At 41.6% G+C, this 5,524-nt stretch overlaps 1 pseudogene; it reads left to right on the top strand.

Annotated features, from left to right (window-relative positions):
• The first annotated feature begins 971 nt into the window (after positions 1-971).
• Positions 972-1,802, top strand: LOC100941181 (annotated as a pseudogene).
• Positions 1,803-5,524: the final 3,722 nt, after the last annotated feature.

Below are 5,524 nucleotides of genomic sequence, written 5' to 3'. Positions count from 1 at the left end.
TCTCAAGACATAAAGTAATTTTTGGTATCCCAAAAAGCCAAAGACACCACATAACATGTTATAAAAGAGAGTAGTTCTACATCTGAGAGGAAGCTGCTTATGACTTTAGATACCATAGGGAAAATAGAATAGCCTCAAAAGAAGGGTAAGTGGTGCTTTTTTCTGAGTTCTTTAGAAGCAACACGTTTTAGCTAGGACAAAGAGTTGATGTTTTAGCTTTTGAACTTTTTAATTAAAGCCATCCTTTTAAGTGAGACCAGTAAGCCTTAACTAAGGTTATAACTTAATCAAGGAAGCAGCAGGTGTCTCAAAGGAAGTGGAAAACAGTTATTATGAAATCTAGAAAAGTCACAAAATAGCTGAAAGAAACAATAGTCTTCTGAGCCATAAACCAGGTATAAGCCCATATTTCTGTCCGGCCATACTTTTTTAGGGTCTCAGTTTCTCAAAAGTTCAAAAGCCACCCATGCCTCTCACAGTAGGCATAGGAAAATAGGGAATTAAAAGTTTTTCATGGCATAAATGGCAAAATTTACACAAAATCAAACCATACTTATTCCCTGATGGGGAACTGAATCCAGGCTGTTATAGTGACAACACAGAATTTTAACCATTAGGCTATAAGGTTAAGGTAGCTATAAGGTACTATCATTCCCACAGGGGCAGCATATAAAGAATTTTCTCTTTTAGGGCAGATTTTGCTCTTGAATTTTGTCAGGAGACTTTTTAAGGGCCTCTTTGGCAGCAGGTCACATGGTGAGGATAGGGGTGAGGGAGTCCCTCTAGCCTGTGGCCTGTGTCTATGGTGGGGCCCGTAGTGTCCAGCTTCTTGGGACCAAGCTCAGGTGTATGGTGGCACAAGAACTGGCTCCATGGCCTGGATAATGGGACACCAGGCAGCTCCCAGCCTGGTGTGAGGGAATTTTGGTAGTAGGAGTCTCTGTGATTGTAGGACCTTCCCTGATCTGAGAATGGCTACCTCTCATTATAAGCCAGTAGCTGAAATTGGTGTCAGTGCTTATGGGATGGTGTACAAGGCCTGTGATCCCCACAGTGGCCTCTTTGCAGCCCTCAAGAATGTAAGAGAGTGCCCAGTGGAGGAGGAGCTGGTGGGGGTCTTCCCATCACCACAACTCGAGAGGTGGCCTTACTAAGGCGGCTGGAGGGTTTTGAGCAAGCACCCCAATGCTGTTCATCTCATGGACGTTTGTACACACTCCAAACTGACTGTGAGATCAAGATCACCCCCACCAGGCTTGCCAGCAGGGCAGCTAATGCACCAGTTTCTAAGAGGCCTACGTTTCCTGCATGCTAATTCTAGGAAATCTGAAGGAGATCTGAAGCCAGAGAATATTCTGGTGATAAGGGGTGGGGCAGTCAAGCTGGCTGACTTTGGCCTGGCCAGACTCTGCAGCTACCAGATGGCACTTCCACCTGTGGTTGTTACCCTTTGGTACCATGCTCTAGAGGTTCCTCTGCAGTCTACATTTGCACACCCATGGACATGTGGCGTGTCCACTGCATCACTGCAGAGATGTTTCATGGAAACTCTGAACCTGGTCAGTTGGGCAAAATCTTCCAGCTGATTGGGCCGCCTCCAGAGGACGAGTGCCCAGGAATGTGTCTCTCTCTACCTGGAGGAGCCTTTCTCCCAAGAGGGCCCCAGCCGGTGTAATCAGTGGAGCCTGAGATGGAGGAGTCGGCAACACAGCTGCTGCTGGAAATGCAGACTTTAACCCACACAGGCGAATTCTGCCTTCTGAGCTCTGCATGGAAGGAAGGATGAAGGTAATCCCGAGTGAGCAGTGGAGTAGCTGCCATGAAAGGCAGTGAAGCTGCCATTTCCCTTCTGGACACTTAAGGAAAAGAACCCCACTGAGGGGCAATCTGTGCCTTGTCTCTGAGGCTGTGGAGACTCCTCTTCCAACTTTTTACAGCGGATTTTGCTGCCTTGATGACATTCCCCTCCTACCCCTCCTTTTGAGGTTTCTCCTTCTATTCCCTTTTTTTCTCTACACTAAGGGGTATATTCCTTCTGGCCCCCCTCCCTGCCTTGATGTCAGGATACTTTTTTATACAGGAAAAACCAAAACAAAGAAATAAGGCCTTTAAAAAAAAAGGTTTAAGGTTGGTCAGGACACAATTATGTGTCTTTCTTTTAATTTAATTTTCCTATTAACATAAAAAGACAATTGTTTTAAATAAAAGATCTCTAAAAGCCAACTTTCAATTTAAAGAAACCATTTTTTGGCCATTAATTTTTCAATGATGTACTTATTTTAAAATGATTTAATCTATAATAATGCTTTCTTCAGAGAAGAAACAATTATCAAGATCCCCTCATTTTCCCAGAAATAGGCTAAGATAGAAATGACAAAAGTCCCTTGTCAAGGGAACATTTTGTGACAACACAGAAAGAGCAACAAGGAAAAAAAAAAAATTCCAAAACAGATTCTAGCACAGGATGCAAAGAGGAAGGTACAATTATTAGATATCATTGGTGGGACTGCAAACGAGTACAATCTCCATGGAAAATTGTATGGAGGTACCTTTAAGGTCTACCTAAAAGGAGACCTACCATTTTATCTAGTAATCCCACTAATGAGTATTTACCCAAAGGGGAAAAAAGTCATTTTATCCAAAAGACATGTGCACTTGAATGTTTATTGCAGCACAATTCACAGTCTGAAAGATGTAGAATCAATGCAATCGCCCATCAATACATGACTGAATTAAACAAAATACGTATATCATGGACATCTATTATCTTTTGGGATAACCTGAATGGAACTGAAGACCATTCTTCTAAGTGAAGTTTCACAAGAATGGAAAAATTAACACCACATATATTCACTATTAAACTGAAACTTAACTGATCAACACTCATTTGGTATTAAAATTCAATGGAAAGCAAGCAGATAGGAGGAGTAAATTCACACCTATCTGGTATAATGCATCCTATGTGGGTGAGGGGCACACTTAAAATATTGACTCAAACTGTACAAATGCAAATCATGTAATTAAAACATTTGTACTGGCTCAGTGCCCATAGGCCAGTGGTTAGGGCTCCAGTCACATACACCAGGGGTGGCAGGTTCTAACCTGGCCCAGGCCTGCTAAACAACAATGACAACTATAACAAAAAAAAGCCAGGTGTTGTAGAGGGCGCCTATACTCCCAGCTACTTGGGAGACTGAGGCAAGGGAAGCATTTAAGCCCAAGAATTGGGAGGTTGCTGTGAGCTATGATGCCATGGCATTCTATGGAGAGCAACATAGTAAGCCTCTGCCTCACTATAAATACATACATAAATAAAATAAATTAAATTTAAAAAATATTAAAACATTTATACCCTCATAATATTCTGAAAAAGGGGGAGGAAAGATGAAGTCCCAAAACACAGTCTAAAACTTTTCATCAAAAAGAGGTAAGGATGGAGGCAAAAAAAAGTTAATGGACTAGAGACATCTCCACAGTAGCCACTTGTGGTGAGATCATGGGAAGAGAAGACTCCATCCACCTCTGGCTAGAGTGGCTGGAGTGTTCTGCTCGGAAACATTGCTCTAGGGGCACAGTGAGACAACAAGGACTTCAAGAGCCCAGGAGGAGTTCAGGAGAATGGAAAACAAGCATGGAAGGTGAGTGCCAGGGGCGTGCAGAGACTGGCTGGCCTTCTGGCAGAGGGCTAGAGACAGGGATGACATGTACTGCAGATTTTTTGGACTTGGGTGCTTGCCCGAGCTGCCTTGGATGGGCTGGAGTGAAAAAGTGGACATGAACAGTGCTGCTAGCAGGGTGCCACCACTGTGGGAGGGCCACAGCACAGGGACCCAACATTTGGCCCACTCTGGTATTCCTGCTTAGCTCAGGTAGCCACACTTGGGGTGAGTAGGGCAGCTCCTGCACCCCCCTGGGAAACCTTCTTTGTGTCCAAGGGGCTTTGTTTGGAGGGTCAAGGTGTGCCACCTAAGAAGTCTGGGGAGAACTTCAGGCTCCCAACCCTATGTGAACTGAACACTGAGAAAGTAACCAAGCCCTGATTGAGGGTAGATAAATCAGGAGGATGGGATCACGTCTCCTCAGCAAGTGGATAGTGACTTCTGGTTCCTATCTTATACAGCAGAAACAGTTTACAGACTTTCCGTTGCCTAACTCTTGAGTGCCAACTGATGTCCTGGAAATATATTGCATTATACAGCTTTTTTCTGTCTTTTTTTTTTTTCTATCCTCTCAAAGTAACACCTGGTATACAGGCTAAATATTGCAAAATTTATGTTTTTTAATTTGGTTTAAATTTTTTTCCTCTTCATTATTTTTGTTTTGTTGTATTTTTATTTTTTATTTTTACTTTCTGCAATACCAAGGGTATCATCTTTGCTATGGTTTTCTGCCCACTTTTTTTTCTTTCTTTCTTCTGTATTTCTGTCCTGTGTTCTTTCTTTTTGTAGAGATTTTTTTCTTCTTTTCTCATCTTTCCCTCATAAATTTCTGAAACAACTAAGACATTCCTCTTCTTTTTAAATTTTATACAATTTTATTTTTAATTTTTTTTGTCTATGATCATTATTATTTTCTTTTTCTGGTCTGTTTTATTCTATTTCATTCTATATTCCATCTATGGAACAGAGCCTTTCTCTGAGGTCTGGGCTGGTGTGTCATGGCATTGGTCTGGCTCAAGGATGGCTTGAACCCCTGGCTTAGGTCATCTTTCTAACTTTTACCTTTGGAAGGACTGTATTGGTAGGTCCCCACCATGACACACTGCTGATTTTCTTCTTTATTTGGTGGACATGGAGTCTTGCTATTGCTCAGGCTGGTAAGGAGATCCTGACCTCAAGGGACCAACCTGGCCTGATAACCCAGAATCCTGAAATTGTAAGTGTGGGTAAAAGTGCCATGATGAATACCACTATTACTCCCATCTTTCTCGTTCCATCCTTTTTCTTTCCTTCATTTCATTTTTTCCTTTTACCACATTTTATCTCTTTTTCTTTCTTTTCTCCCTTGTCACCCATTGCTCTTCTATCCCTTTAGCCCTATACTAAAAGTCCACTCCAACATCTAAGGACAGAGACAAGGCAATTTAAAGAGAAGGAAAAAGTGAGAGGAGAAAGTAGAGTAAGAAAATGAGCAAGGAAAAACAACCATAAGGAGAAACCAAAAGAACCATTCCGGCAACATGAAAAATCAGAACAGATCACCCCTCAAGGGATCACGAGGTAGTTACCACAGAGGATCCAACCTATAAAGAAATTGGAGAAATGACAGAATTGAAATTTAGAGTATGGATGACAAAAACAATGAAGAGAATTAAAGGGAAAGTGGAAAACCGCCAAAAGGAAATCAAAAAATTGGCCCAAGAAATGATAAAAAAACATGATGAAATTCAAAAGGATATATCAGAACTTAAGGAATTGAAGGAGTTAATCAGGGAACTTAAAGATTCAGCAGAAAACTATCATTAATAGATATGACCATGAAAAAGAAAGTATTTCAGAGCTAGAGGATAAAGCTCTTGAGATAA

This window comes from Otolemur garnettii, unplaced genomic scaffold, assembly GCF_000181295.1.
Source record: "Otolemur garnettii isolate 467f Iridium unplaced genomic scaffold, OtoGar3 scaffold00001, whole genome shotgun sequence".
Classification (NCBI taxonomy): Eukaryota; Metazoa; Chordata; class Mammalia; order Primates; family Galagidae; genus Otolemur; species Otolemur garnettii.
Note: the sequence above shows the minus strand (reverse complement) of the source record. Positions and strands in the feature narration are given on the sequence as shown.